General features: G+C 43.4%; 2 protein-coding genes across 6 annotated transcripts in view; one reads left to right on the top strand and one right to left on the bottom strand.

The window, feature by feature from the left end:
- TWF1 (twinfilin actin binding protein 1) overlaps positions 1-14,935 on the bottom strand; it is a 100,608-nt gene that overhangs the window by 78,086 nt on the left and 7,587 nt on the right. The gene's annotated exons all lie outside the window — the stretch shown is intronic.
- Positions 1-14,935, top strand: part of TMEM117 (transmembrane protein 117) — a 283,837-nt gene that overhangs the window by 9,894 nt on the left and 259,008 nt on the right. For 4 of the 5 annotated variants that reach the window (XM_056573967.1, XM_056573972.1, XM_056573971.1 and 1 more), the window contains exon 1: positions 12,978-13,231. The exons of the other annotated variant lie outside the window; for it this stretch is intronic. The gene's annotated coding sequence lies outside the window, so the exon portion shown is untranslated. Of the gene's footprint in view, positions 1-12,977; positions 13,232-14,935 lie in introns of those variants that run through there. 5 annotated transcript variants of the gene reach the window in all.

Genomic DNA, 14,935 nt, shown 5'->3' on the forward strand with positions numbered 1-14,935 from the left:
CGTGCTGTCAACTTATCCCCTATCTAAAGGATAGGGGATATGTTGCCTGATCGTGTGAGTCCCTCCGCTGAGGACCCCCACGATCTCACACGCAGCACCCCGCTCTCATCAGGCCCCAGAGCGAACATCCGCTCCGGGCGTGAGGACTGCCGATCACGGGGCCGGAGTATCGTGACGTCATGCTCACCCCCTCAATGTAAGTCTATGGCAGGGGGCGAGACGGCTGTGGGGACAGCTGCGGGGACAGCTGGGAATCTCCGCGATCTCGCACGCAGCACCCCGCTCTCATCGGGCCCCGGAGCGAACATCCGCTGTGGGTCTGATGACGGAGACAGTGATCGTGACGTCACAGCTCCACCCCCGTGTGACATCACGCTCCGCCCCTCAATGCAAGTCTATGGCAGGGGGGCGAGACAGCTGTCTTACCATAGACTTACATTGAGGGGCGGAGCGTGATGTCACGATACTCCGGCCCCGGAGCGATGTTCGCTCTGAGTCCTGATGGGAGCGGGGTGCTGCATGAGAGATCCCGGAGGGTCCCCAGCGGTGGGACCCGAACGATCAGGCAACTTATCTAAAGGATAGGGGATAAGTTGTCAGCACGGTAGTACCCCTTTAAGGTCATAATGGTATTGGTCCTTAAGGGGTTAAAGTTATGTTGTTATGTTTCTTCTAGAAATACATTTGATTCATATCACTGTCTTGCCCTAGAGGCTTCTTGTCTTGTTCAGTGCCTGACTTAGTTCTCAGTTATGGTCTTTTGCTTTTAAATGCTGTTGTTACAATATATATTTGCATTTAACATCTTTTCATGCATATTCTTTCTATACTGGAAATCAAGAAAAAAAAGTATAAAATGTTAGTCAAAGGAAACACCATGTATCAGGAAGGTTATGATGCAGCTAGCCCAATCTATCAGGTACAGTACAGTGCTGGGCAGCACAGAAACCTACAACCCCATACTGCTGATCTGGCAGTTTATACTGTAGTTATAACTCTATAAAGCATTTACAATGAGTTGTACAATGTTCCTTGTTTGAACTGCTTTTTCTTCTGTCCATATTCTCCCAGGCTGGAATTGGGCCATCAGATCTGCTGTCAGGCTGGGACTTGCAGCCATAATACAGATACAAAATACATCCATATTAAAATAGCGTTAAACCGGCCTGTGTGAAATAAAAAATAATATACTCACCTTACCAATACCCTGGAACACAGATTATTCAGTCCCTTTACTGGTCTATGTTCTGACACCTCCTGTGATGACATTTAGAGGGGTACTCTGGTTTAAAAAAAAAAATTCAAATCAATTGGTGCCAGAAAGTTAAACATATTTGTAAATGACTTTTATTTAAAAAATCTTAATCCTTCCAGTACTTATCAGCTTCCGTATGCTCCACAGGAAGTTGTATAGTTTTTTTCAGTCTGACCACAGTGCTCTCTGCTGACACCCCATGTCAGGAACTGTCCAGAGCAGGATAGGTTTGCTATGGGAATTTGCTTTTGCTTTGAACAGTTCCTGACACGGACAGAGGTGTCAGCAGAGCACACTGTGCTCAGACTGAAAAGAAATATATAACGTCCTGTGGTGCATACAGCAGCTGAAGGGTACTGCAGGGGTTAAGATTTTTAAATAGAAGTAATTTACAAATCTGTTCAACTTTGTGGCACCAGTTCATTAGAAAAAAAAATTTTTCCACCGGATTGCTCCTTTAAGCAACACATCAGGGTGTACCTGCAGGAGGCCATGAGAGCCCCAGAATATTATGGTGAGTATAGTGTTTTTAGTTTTTATTTGTTATTAACCCCTTAACGACGCAGGACATAAATGTACGTCCTCGTGATGTGATCATTGTGATACTGGTGATGTGATCAATACAGATCACGGCATCTACAGCATTGCGTTCACTAAAATGGATGATTGGATCGCCCTCAGCGCTGCCTCGGCAATCCGATCATCCAGTATGGCAGCCGTAGGTCCCCTCTCCCCTCACCTGCCTCCGTTGCCTTCCATGGGTCTTCTGCTCTGGTCTGCAATCGAGCAGACCAGAGCAGAAGATGAGCGATAATACTGATCAGTGCTATGTCCTATGTTTAGCACTGAACAGTATTAGCAATCAAATGACTACTATAAATAGTACTCTATGGGGACTATTAAAGTGTAAAAGTAAAAAAAGTTTTTAAAAAGTTACAAAAAATTGAGAATCCCCCAATAAAAATGTAAATAGTCCCATTTTCCCTATTTCACCCCAGAAAGTGTAAAAAAAATTAATTAATTAATATACATATTTGGTATCGCGGCATGCGTAAATATCCGAACTATTAAAATATCATGTTAATGATACCGTACGGTCAACGGCGTTTAAAGTCCAAAATTGCTGCTTTTCTATAACATTTTATTACAAAAAATTTTTTATAAAAAAATGTATTAATAGTTTTATATAAGCAAATATATATAAAAAAAAGTACAGATCACGGCGCAAAAAATTAGCCCTCCCCTCATTTTACGGAAAAATGAAGGGGGGATTTTAAATGTACTAATTTGTACTAATAATGTACTAATTTGGTTAAAAAGTTTGCTCCATACATTTTATGGTAAAGTGAGTGATGTCATTACAATGGACAACTGGTCGCGAAAACAACAAGCCCTCATACTAGTCCGTGGATGAAAATATAAAAGAGTTATGATTTTTTGAAGGCGAGGAGGAAAAAACGAAAATGTAAAAATAAAATTGGGCTGCGTCCCAAATGGGCTGCGTCCTTAAGGGGTTAAACTTGTAATTTCGGACATGCAGATTTTACTCTGGATTTGCAAGTAGGATGTTCAATTGGGAACCATCTACAAAAAACATTTGGGCACTTTCCCTGGCATGAGCTGACATGCACCACAGGTCATTTTCTGCTTGGAAATTTCCTGTTGCATGTGAAGGAGATTTGTTTCCTTTCATCTACATGTGCTATTCTGTAATGCTGGGTTTATATAGTATTTTGATCAGTAGTATAAATAAGGAGGAGAAGTATAAATCTATCCTTTCTATTTCCCATTCCTTTTTTTATTCAAAACAAAACTGAGTAAAAACCTGTGTATGAAGCCGCCCTGAAGCTGCTACTGCAGTTTTGAGCCAAAGCCAGAAGTGTAAGTGGATGAGAACAGATGTATAAGTCCTTCCTTTTATTTTTTTCATTCCTTTTAAATCCACTCTCCATTTCGGATCAAAAACTGCAGTGGCAGGTTTCCCCAAAAAAACATGCTGTTTGTGATGGCAGCCTAAGGGTTCACACGCGCTGATTTTTTAGCAGGTTTTCCGCTGCGTATTTGAAAGTGGGCGGGCTCTTCTCGGCTGTCCGCAGCCAATTTTCCACGGCGGAATGTACACTGTGTAAAATCCGCCTCAAGCCCCATTGAAGTCAGTAGGGACTGTGGCAGATTTTCTGCAGCGTAAATTCTGCCGGGGAAAATCTGCTGCGGACAGCCGAGAAGAGCTCGCCCACTTTTGAATACGCAGCGGAAAACCCGCTAAAAAATCTGCGCGTGTGAGCGTACCCTAAGGCTGTGTTTCCACTTGGCTTATTCTTGGAAAACTGACACTGCAGTTTTTGAGCCAAAGTCAGAAGTGTATTCAAAAGGAATGGGAAATATAAAGAGCAACTTCCTCATGGATCTACTTCTAGCTTTGGCTTAAAGGGGTACTCCTGCCCTGAGACATCATATCCTCTATGCAACGGATAGGGGATAAGACGTCTCACCGCGGGGGTCCCGCCGCTGGGGACAGCTGGGTGGCGACCACGGGGCCAGAGTATTGCGACGTCAGGACTCCGCCTCCGTGTGACGTCACCCCCCACTATGCAAGTCTATGGGAGGGCCGTCACGGCCCTTCCCACAGACTTGCATAGCGGGGGGTGAAGTCACACAGGGCGGAGTCGTGATGTCATTATACTCCGGACCCGTGGTCGCCACCCGGCTGTTTGTGAGCTGGCACCGCAGGGTGCAGCTCAAACAGGTGGGTGGCGAATACAAGATTGTGGGGGTCCTTTGGATAGGGGATAAGATGTCTTATAGCCAGAGTACCCGTTTAAAAATCACAGTGGCAGTTTTCTAATAAAGAAAACTGTCAAGTAGAAATGCAGCCTGAGGCTTGTGTCACACGCAGCAGTATTTTTATAACTGAGGTTTTTGAATAAAAGCCAAAAGTGGATCCAGTAGGAAGGAGTATACGTCCTCCCTTTATATTCCCCATTCCTTTTGAATACACTCCTGGCTTTGGCTCAAAAACTGCAGTGGCAGTTCCCCAATAGAAATTGCCATGTCTGACCCTAACCTAAAGCTGGCATTACACTTATCACAGATGCTAGGGACTCAGTAGAGCAATGTGATATACCATACCCACATGGCTTTTTGGGGGCATTTTTTTCACCCTTATGTGGCATTTTTAGGCTTAGGGGCAGTTTCTCCAAATTGTAGCATGCTGAATTTTCCTCCTATAGACTTATATAAGAGAAAAAAGAAGCCAGAAAAAATGCAATGTGTATTTAATATTGACGTTTTGTCTGGCCCCAAAAATGCCAAACAAAATATGTATGTAATTACAGTGTTAGATTGGTTTAACACATTGCATTTTTTGTAACACTGCCACAGTGGCTTTTGATGCAGTTTTTGAGCCAAAGCCATAAGTAGATCCAGCAGGAAGTATATTTCCTTACTTTATATTCAAAACTTCTCTTGAACCCATTTCTGGGTTTGGCCCAAAAGAAAGGGACAGTCCCTGCAGTGTTTTTCCATTCTTTACATAGGCCATGTTCACATGTCCGGAATTACCGTGCAGAATTCTGCCGGAGATTCCGGAGCAGCAGAGTCCCGTTGAATTCAATGTGATTCTGTTGTCCTGTACACATGGCGGAATTTCTGTGCCATATTTCTGGCACAGAAATTCCATTTTCTGTGTCTGCAGAACCTGTTCATTCTTTCTGCTGACTCCGCACGGAATACATAGGAATCTATGAGATGGTGCATTCCGGTGCAGTCCTAGAGTCGGCATATTATCCGGAATATTATCAGTCTCTGGACGTGTGAACATGATATGCATTTTTTCTAGTCTTTTTCAGGTCATATAGAGAATCCTATATAAAAAGCCATGCCCTGACCTTGCTTTTTTTTTAACCCCTAGTGGTGCAGGATGTACCTGTAAGCCCTAGCTGCCCTGGTACTTTGCGCACCAGGACATACATACATACATGTACGTCATGAGTCTCATTGGGGCTATGAAGTGAGCTGATAGCGGCCGGACACCCACTGGTAATGGCGGACATCAGCAATTATGATTATGCCCGCCATTAACCCTTCAGACACCATTAATACTGATCATGACATTTGAAGCAGAATGGGGGCTTTAAGAGTAGAGATGTCACGAATTGGTCGCGGGCGAACAGTTCCCGGCGAACTTAGCATGTTCGCATTCGCATCGCCGGGCAAACATATGTGAAGTTCGATTCACCCCCCAATACTTTAACATTGCGATAAACTTTGACCCTGTGAGTCAGAGTCAGCAGACACATTACAGCCAATCAGCATCAGTCCCTCCCTTCCAGACCCTCCTACCTCCTGCACAGACGCCATTTTACCTTCATTCGGCATGCTGCAGGCTTAGAAAGTGGAGGGACAGAGAGGCTGCTCCTGCTGTAATAGAGAAAGCAATAGCTAGGTTGCTGCTAGGTGGTGTATTCAGGGTCCACTTTACTCCTAAAGCACTAGTCTAACATCTGCTTTAAGGACAGCACCCAAAAAAAACCTTTTTAGGGCTCAAATATCAGCCCGTGTGTCTTGCAACAGCTGGAGGCACCCTGGTTGGGAGGGAACCGCTGGTTAAAAGGGGTACTCCAGTGTAAAACTAAAGTTCCTTCAAGCAACTAACTACAGTATTAAAAGGGCTATAAGTTCAGTCCGTGTGTCTTGCAACTGCTGGAGGCACCCTGGGAGGGGACCTCTGCTTAAAAGGGAAACTCCGCTGGCAACCTTTTTTGCTCATTGTCACACTAGTGCAAATCACATTTGGTGTGACAGTTGTTCAAATAAAACAAAAAAATACCTTTTTTGGCTGTGAAATAAAACCAGTGCTGCCTAAAGGGGGGCTCTAACTATGTTCTGCCTAATATGGGGGAATCTATGTGCTGCCTAAAGGGGGGATCTAACTATGTGATGCCTAAAGGGGGCTCCATGTGCTGCCTAAAGGGGGCTAAAGCACGTTATTACAAAGAATTTAGGAATAATAGGTGATTTATGCCCTTTATGGATTAAAACCAGACTCTGCATCAACTATGTAATTTTCCATGGGAGTTTTGCCATGGATCCCCCTCCGGCACGCCACAGTCCAGGTATTAGTCCCCTTGAAACAACTTTTAAATCCCTATTGTGGCCAGAAAGAGTCCCTGTGGCTTTTAAAATTCGCCTGCCCATTGAAGTCAATGGTGGTTCGCCCGGTTAGCCGGTTTACGAACATTTGCGGAAGTTCGCGTTCGCCGTTCGCAAACCGAAAATTTTATGTTCACAACATCACTATTTAAGAGACTCATCTGAATACATGCGGCACGATTGGTGCAAAAATTTTGCTCTTATACAGCTGTGTATATGGAAAAGAAAGTTGTTTTAAACATGCTTATTTTGTTAAAAAGTTTTACTTTGTTTCAAAGCAGTACAATGATAGAAAAACATGTAACCATGGGTATAATTTTAATCATATTTACCCACAGAATAAAGAGAACAGGTCAGTTTTACTGTAAAGTGCACTGCGTAAAAACAAAAAAGCGTGCTTTTCTTTTCAATTATGCGCCACAAATAATATTTTTTTGTTTGTGCCATACATTTTATTGTAAAATGAAAATTGTCTTTACAAAGTACAATTTGTCACACAAAAACAAGCTCTCATATGCGTTTGTAGATGGAAGAATAAAAGAGTTATGCCTCTAAAAAGACAAGAAGGAAAAAATGAAAGTGTAAAAATTTAAATTGGTTTCCTCAAACTCAAAATAGGCTGTGTCCTTAAAGGAGATATCCAGTGGTAAAAAAAAACTTATCCCCTATCCTAAGGATAGGGGATAAGTTTCAGATCGCGGGGGGTCCGACCGCTGGGGCCCCCCGATCTCCTTTATGGGGCCCCGACAGCCCGCAGGAAGGGGGCGTGTTGACCACTGCACAAAGCGGCAGCTGACACGCCCCCTCAATACAACTCTATGGCAGAGCCGGAACGCTGCCTTCGGCAATCTCCAGCTCCGCCATAGTGTTGTATTGAGGGGGCCTGTAGGCCGCCACTTCGTGCATGGGTCAACACGTGCTATCTGGCCAGGGAGCCGGGGCCCCATATAGGAGATCGTGGGGGGCCCCAGAGGTCGGACCCCCCCGTGATCTGAAACTTATCCCCTATCCTTAGCATAGGGGGATAAGTTTTTCACCACTGGATTACCCTTTAAGGGATTAAACACACACACACATAATGAAACCCCAACTAAAACACTTTGTAAGTTCATTAGGGGGAATTTATCAAGGGTGATACTGGTAATGTGCATATGCACCAAATTTATTAAGTGTTGCTCGGCATGTGATAAATATGATGTTATGGTATAAAATGACTCAGTATACCACATTGTATGCTTCTACCTCTGCAGCTTTTATGAGACATCTTAACCCCTTATAAATGCAAAAAACTGCAACTTTTATTAAAATGCTGTCCACAGCCTCTTTTGTAAGGCTCCTTTCACACTACAGGTATCATCCTGTAAAAAACCTCCGTTATTACTCCCGGCAAAAAGTCCTGAAAACGGCCGACAAAAATTCCCATTCATGTAAATGGGATTTTTTGAACATCCTTTTGCATCATGCATGTCCGTTTTTACTAATGCCAGTTATTTTTGCTGGACAAAAGATGGTGCATGCACTAATTTTTGGCCCGGCAAAAAAAAAAAAAAAAATGGTGAAAAGCCGGACGTTGAAATTTAGACACTGAAGTCTATGGGAAACGGTTGTTCAAAAAAAATATCCGTTATCAGTTAATGTCAGATTTTTTAACATCCATTTTTTGTACTGAGCATGCTCAGTACAGCTTTACAAAAAAAAGGTTCGAAACCTGATTAAAAAAACGGATGTAACTGATAATAACGGATGATAAAGGATGAACAACATCAGTTTCTTTAAGAAAAAAAACATTGAAAATAACAGATGATGGTCATCAGTTATCATCTGTTATTACCAGTTACTGCATCCGTTTTTTTTTCATCCATTATTGTAAAAGAACGGCAGTAAAAAAGCAGGATGATACCTGCAGTGTGAAAGGGGCCTAACCACTGCAAAGTAAAAAAAAAAATAAACTAAAGTGTGTACCCAAGTCATTTTAGTGAAATTTACTTTCAAAAAGTTGCACAATCCTTTTAACCTGTTGGGGACGGAGGGCGTACCTGTACCTCCGCCCACTCCCTTCCTATAACGCGGGGCCACGCCATAGAGTAGCTGGGCCACGCGTCATAGCGGGTCGGGCCCAGCCTCTAACAACGGCCGGGACCCATGGCTAATAGCGCGCGGCACTGATCACGGTGCCGCGTGCTATTAACCCTTTAGACTCGGCGTTCAAAGTTGAACACCGCGTCCAAAATGAAAGTAAACTGCTCCCGGCTAGCTCAGAGGGCTGTTCGGGATATCCACAACGAAATTGCGGCATCCCGAACAGCTGTAGGACAACAGGAGGGTCCCCTACCTTCCTCCTCGCTGTCTGATCGCCGAATGACTGCTCAGTGCCTGAGATCCAGGCATGAGCAATCAAGCGGCAGAATAATTGATCACTGGTTTCCTATGAGAAACCATTGATCAATGTAAAAGATCAGTGTGTGCAGTGTTATAGCCCCCTATGGGAGCTATAGAAAAAAGTGAAAAGATCATTTAACCCCTTCCTTAACCCCTTAAGGACCAAGGACGTACCGGTACGTCCTTGGTCCTGCTCTTCTGATATAACGCGGGGTTACACAGTAACCCCGCGTCATATCATGGCGGGCCCGGCGTCATAGTGAAGCCGGGACCCGCCTCTAATAGCGCGCAGCGCCGATCGCGGCGCCGCACGCTATTAACCCTTTAGCCGCGCGCTCAAAGCTGAGCCGCGCGGCTAAAAGTGAAAGTGAAAGTTCCCGGCTAGCTCAGTCGGGCTGTTCGGGATAGCCGCGGCTAATCGCGGCATCCCGAACAGCTGACAGGACAGCGGGAGGGCCCCTTCCTGCCTCCTCGCTGTCCGATCGCCGAATGACTGCTCAGTGCCTGAGATCCAGGCATGAGCAGTCATGCGGCAGAATCGTTGATCACTGGTTTCTTATGAGAAACCAGTGATCAGCATAGGAGATCAGTGTGTGCAGTGTTATAGGTCCCTATGGGACCTATAACACTGCAAAAAAAAAGTGAAAAAAAAAAGTGAATAAAGATCATTTAACTCCTCCCATATTAAAAGTTTGAATCACCCCCCTTTTCCAATAAAAAAATAAACACAGTGTAAATAAAAATAAAAATAAACATATGTGGTATCACCGCGTGCGGAAATGTCCGAATTATAAAAATATAACATTAATTAAACCACTCGGTCAATGGCGTGCGCGCAAAAAAATTCCAAAGTCCAAAATAGTGCATTTTTGGTCACTTTTTATATCATTTAAAAATGGATAAAAAGTGATCAATAAGTCCTATCAATGCAAAAATAGTACCGTTAAAAACTTCAGATCACGGCGCAAAAAATGGGCCCTCATACCGCCCCATACACGGAAAAATAAAAAAGTTATAGGGGTCAGAAGATGACAATTTTAAACGTATTAATTTTCCTGCATGTAGTTATGATTTTTTCCAGAAGTCCGACAAAATCAAACCTATATAAGTAGGGAATCATTTTAATCGTATGGACCTACAGAATACATATCAGGTGTCATTTTTACCGAAAAATGTACTACGTAGAAACGGAAGCCCCCAAAAGTTACAAAACAGCGTTTTTTTTTCAATTTTGTCACACAATGATTTTTTTTCCCGCTTCACCATAGATTTTTGGGCAAAATGACTGACGTCATTACAAAGTAGAATTGGTGGCGCAAAAAATAAGCCATCATATGGATTTTTAGGTGTAAATTTGAAAGAGTTATGATTTTTTAAAGGCAAGGAGCAAAAAACGAAAATGCAAAAACGGAAAAACCTCCGGTCCTTAAGGGGTTAATAACCCCCCTTTTCCCATAAAAAAAAATATATATATATTGCCGCGTGCGGAAATGTCCGAATAATAAAAATATATCATTAACCTCTTAAGGACGGCGGGCGTATCCATACGCCCCGTTTTAAAGTACTTAAGGACTGAGGGCGTATGGAATTCCGGTCCCCGCCGCTAGCCAGTCGGGGACCGGACCGGGATGCCTGCTGAAATCATTCAGCATGCATCCCGGCACATCGCCGAGGGGGGTCCTGAGACCCCCCCAAGTCGGCGATTGCAGGAAATCGCATGTCAAGTCAGTGGTGACCCGATCGCCCAGAAAATAGGGATGATCGGAGCTGTCAGTGACAGCCCCAATCATCCTGAGGGATAGGAGTGAGGTCGCAGTGGTGCGATCTCCTCCTATCCCCTGCCATTAGTCAGAAAGGAATTCTGACCAATGGCAGCGCAGGACAGGGGGTTGCCATGGATGTCGGGCAGAACTGGGGGAGAAGATGGCGGCTGGTACCTGAGGACAAGATGCCGTGGGGACCGCCGATCATCGGTGGAGACAGCGGAGATCAGCGGCACAGGGTAGTTTTGCAACATCTGGAGGATCACAGTTTGGAGACCACTATTACAGTGGTGCCCAAACGGTTGCCCTCCAGATGTTGCCAAACTACAACTCTCAGCATGCCCAGACTGCCCAGGCATGCTGGGACTTGTAGTTCTGTAACATCTGTCACTTCAGATTTTGCAATTTTCATGAAAATTTTGAAAATTGCTGCTATACTTTGAAGCCCTCTAATTTTTTCAATAAGTAAAATTATGTCCATTTTATGATGCCAACATAAAGTGGACATATTGTATTTGTGAATCAAAATAAAATGTATTTGGAGTATCAATTTTCCTTACAAACGAGAGTTTCAAAGTTAGAAAAATGCAAAATTATCAAAATTTTCATGAAATTTGGGGAATTTTCACCAAGAAAGGATGCAAGTAATGACGAAAATTTACCACTAAAATAAAGTAGAATATGTCACGAAAAAACTATCTCAGAATCAGAATAATCGGTAAAAGCGTCCCAGAGTTATTAATGCTTAAAGTGACGGTGGTCAGAATTGCGAAAAAGGGCTCAGTCCTTAAAGGACATCTGCAGCGTGATTAACACTTATCCCCTATCCACAGGATAGGGGATAAGTGTTTGATCGTGGGGGGGTCCGACCGCTGGGACCCCCTGTGATCTCCTGTACGCGGCCGCGGCTGTCCCGTGCAGGGGGCGCACCAGCCGCAGCATGACGTTGCAGCCGTCACGCCTCCTCCAAACGCTGCCTCCCTGCCTCTCCCATAGAGATGTATGGAGGAGGCGTGCCGGCTGTATGGGGACGGGGAGGAGCCAGGGCATCAACGTCGACCTCAAGGTCGACGCTACGTCACCATGAGCGCTAAGGGCGGCGCCCCGTTAGGGAGATCGAGGGGGTCCCAGCGGTCGGACCCCCCGCAATCAAACACTTATCCTCTATCCTGTGGATAGGGGATAAGTGTCATACCGCTGCAGTTGTCCTTTAAGGGGTTAATTAAACCTAACGGTCAATAGTGTTGCTCGTGAATATTCGCAATGCAAATTTTATTTGCGAATATTGCGTATTTTTGGTCACTTTTTATATAATGAAAAAATGAATAAAAAGCGATCAAAAAGTCCGATCAATAAAAATGGTACCGATAAAAACTTCAGATCACGGCGCAAAAAATCAGCCCTCATACCGCCCCATATGCGGAAAAATAAAAAGTTATAGGGGTCAGAAGATGATAATTTTAAACGTATAAATTTTCCTGCATGTAGTTATGATTATTTCCAGAAGTACGACAAAATCAAACCTATATAAGTAGGGTATCATTTTAATTGTATGGACCTACAGAATAAAGATAAGGTGTAATTTTTTACCAAAATATGCACTGCGTAGAAACGGAAGTCCCCAAAAGTTACAAAATGCCATTTTTCCTTCAATTTTGTCGCACAATGATTTTTTTTTCCGTTTCGTCATAGATTTTGGGATAAAATGACTGATGTCATTACAAAGTAGAATTGGTGGCACAAAAAATAAGCCCTCATATGGATTTTTAGGTGAAAGATTGAAAGAGTTATGATTTTTTAAGGAGGAAAAAACAAAAGTGCAAAAACAGAAAAACCCTCCGTCCCCAAGGGGTTAAATATTCCCCATTATGTATGTATGGGTCTGCAGGCTCCTTTTAGGCTAAGTTTCCACTTGGTTTTTTTTTCTGGCAGTTTTTGGAATACTGTCACTGCAGTTTTTGAGCCAAAGCCAGAAGTGTATTCAAAAGGAATAGGAAATATAAAGGAAGGACTTACACTTCTCCTCCCTTATGGATCCACTTCTGACTTTGGCTCAAAAACTGCAGTGGCAGATATCCAAAAACTGCCAGAAAAAAACCCAATTGGAAACTTAGCCTTCATTTGTAGCTATAAAACAAGGTGTGGAACCGCCACAGAGAAAAACAACAAAGGAATGATTTTGCACCTTTTTCTGTGTTTCGGACACGTGCAGCCTCAGAGAACCCTACAAACACTGTTAAAAAAGCCAAAACACTGTACGAGCCAGCCTTAAGAAAGAGCTTTCTTCTCCGCAGTCATATAAGCTTTTAAATCAGGTCAGCATTTTAACCCTTTCAGGACCCCTCTACCTGCTCCGGCATGCAGCTTTATTTACATAGCATGTGACGTAATCTATACCAATCCTCTCCCTACCAGCCGTGCCACTACAAATGCTGTTTTTATCGGTGCGGTGATGTGATACTGACCCCTAACACCTAATCGTAAGATCACATTGAAAGGACACAAAGTGCCTCCCTGTGCTTGGTGCAAGCAAAGCACATCACTGAATGGAGCACTGGCAGCTAGAATGGAGGGCGTGGGCTTGATGTCTGCATGGCTATTCCTGGAAGCTGAAGCAATGCCCTGGAAGCGCTCCCTCTCCTAGGAGAAAGACTCATGAATAGAACAGTGTTTGATCAGGCTGGTAAGTGATGGCCTCTGTATACAGGTCGAAAGACAAATCTCAGCATCACACTAAATCCACCTACGTGTATTTGTATAGTCATGTGGGTGTAGCCAGCTTCCACTTGTCATGAAGTATGCTACAGGCACAAGGGGGGAGCCCACCATTGCTTATCCCTATGCAATGAGACAATGTTTCCCAACCAGGGTGCCTCCAGCTGTTGCAAAACTACAACTCCCAGCATGCCTGGACAGCCGAAGGCTGTCCAGGCATGCTGTGAGTTGTAGTTTTGCAACAGCTGGAGGCACCCTGGTTGGGAAACATTGCAATAAAAGATGGAAAGCATTTGCTTATAGTTGGCAGTGACTTGGCTCGTCTACATTTATTAAAGGGGGTACCCTGCTGGAAAATATATATATATATATATATATATATATATTTTTTTTTAAATCAACTGGTGCCAGAAAGTTAAACAGATTTGTAAATGACTTCTATTTAAAAATTAGAGATGAGCGAACTTACAGTAAATTCGATTCGTCACGAACTTCTCGGCTCTGCAGTTGATTACTTATCCTGCATAAATTAGTTCAGCTTTCAGGTGCTCCGGTGGGCTGGAAAAGGTGGATACAGTCCTAGGAGACTCTTTCATAGGACTGTATCCACATTTTCCTGCCCACCGGAGCACCTGAAAGCTGAACTAATTTATGCAGGAAAAGGCAGCAACCGCCGAGCCGAGAAGTTCGTGACGAATCGAATTTACTGTAAGTTCGCTCATCTCTATTAAAAATCTTAACCCTTCCAGTACTTATCAGCTGCTGTATGAGGACAGAGGTTGAGTTGTTCTTTTCTGTCCGACCGCAGTGCTCTCTGCTGACGCCTCTGTCCATGTCAGTAATTTGTAAATTACTTCTATTAAAAAATCTTAATTCTCCCAGTACTTTTTAGCAGCTGTATACTACAGAGGAAATTCTTTTCTTTTGGATTTATTTTCTGTCTGTCCACAGTGCTTTCTGCTGACACCTCTGTCCATGTCAGGAACTGTCCAGAGCAGGAGCAAATCCCCATAGCAAATCTCTCCTGCTCTGGACAGTTCCTGACATGGACAGAGGTGTCAGCAGAGAGCACTGTGGTCAGACAGAAAAGAACTATACAACTTCCTCCGCAGCTGATATGTACTGGAAGGGTTAGGATTTTTTTTAATAGAAGTAATTTACTAATCTGTTTAACTTTCTGGCACCAGATGATTAGAAAAAAATCATTGTTTTCCACCGGAGTACACTTTTAAGTTTTTTCTTTTCTCTGTGATGAGACCAGATGGTCAGGTCATTGCTCCCATATATAGCAGAATAGGAATATGGTAAATAGAAAATCCCATACTACTCTGACTTGTAATACATAGTTGTCAGGAACTGTCCAGAGCAGGAGAGGTTTGCTATGGTGATTTTCTCCTATCTGTCAGCAGAGAGCACTGTGGTCAGACAGAAAAGAAATTCAAAAAGAAAAGAACTTCCTCTGTAGTATACAGCAGGTGATAAGTACTGGAAGGATTAAAATTTTTGAATAGAAGTAATTGACAAATCTGTTTAACTTTCTGACAACAGTTGATTTAAGAAAAAAAATGTTTTTCCAGCAGAGTACCACTTTAAAGGGGCACCTTTAGTTCAGTTTAGACCAGTTGTTGTCAACATGGGGTACAAGTACCCCCAGGGGTACTTAGCAGTTCTC

The sequence above is a fragment of the Hyla sarda genome, chromosome 4 (assembly GCF_029499605.1).
Source record: "Hyla sarda isolate aHylSar1 chromosome 4, aHylSar1.hap1, whole genome shotgun sequence".
Lineage (NCBI taxonomy): Eukaryota > Metazoa > Chordata > Amphibia > Anura > Hylidae > Hyla > Hyla sarda.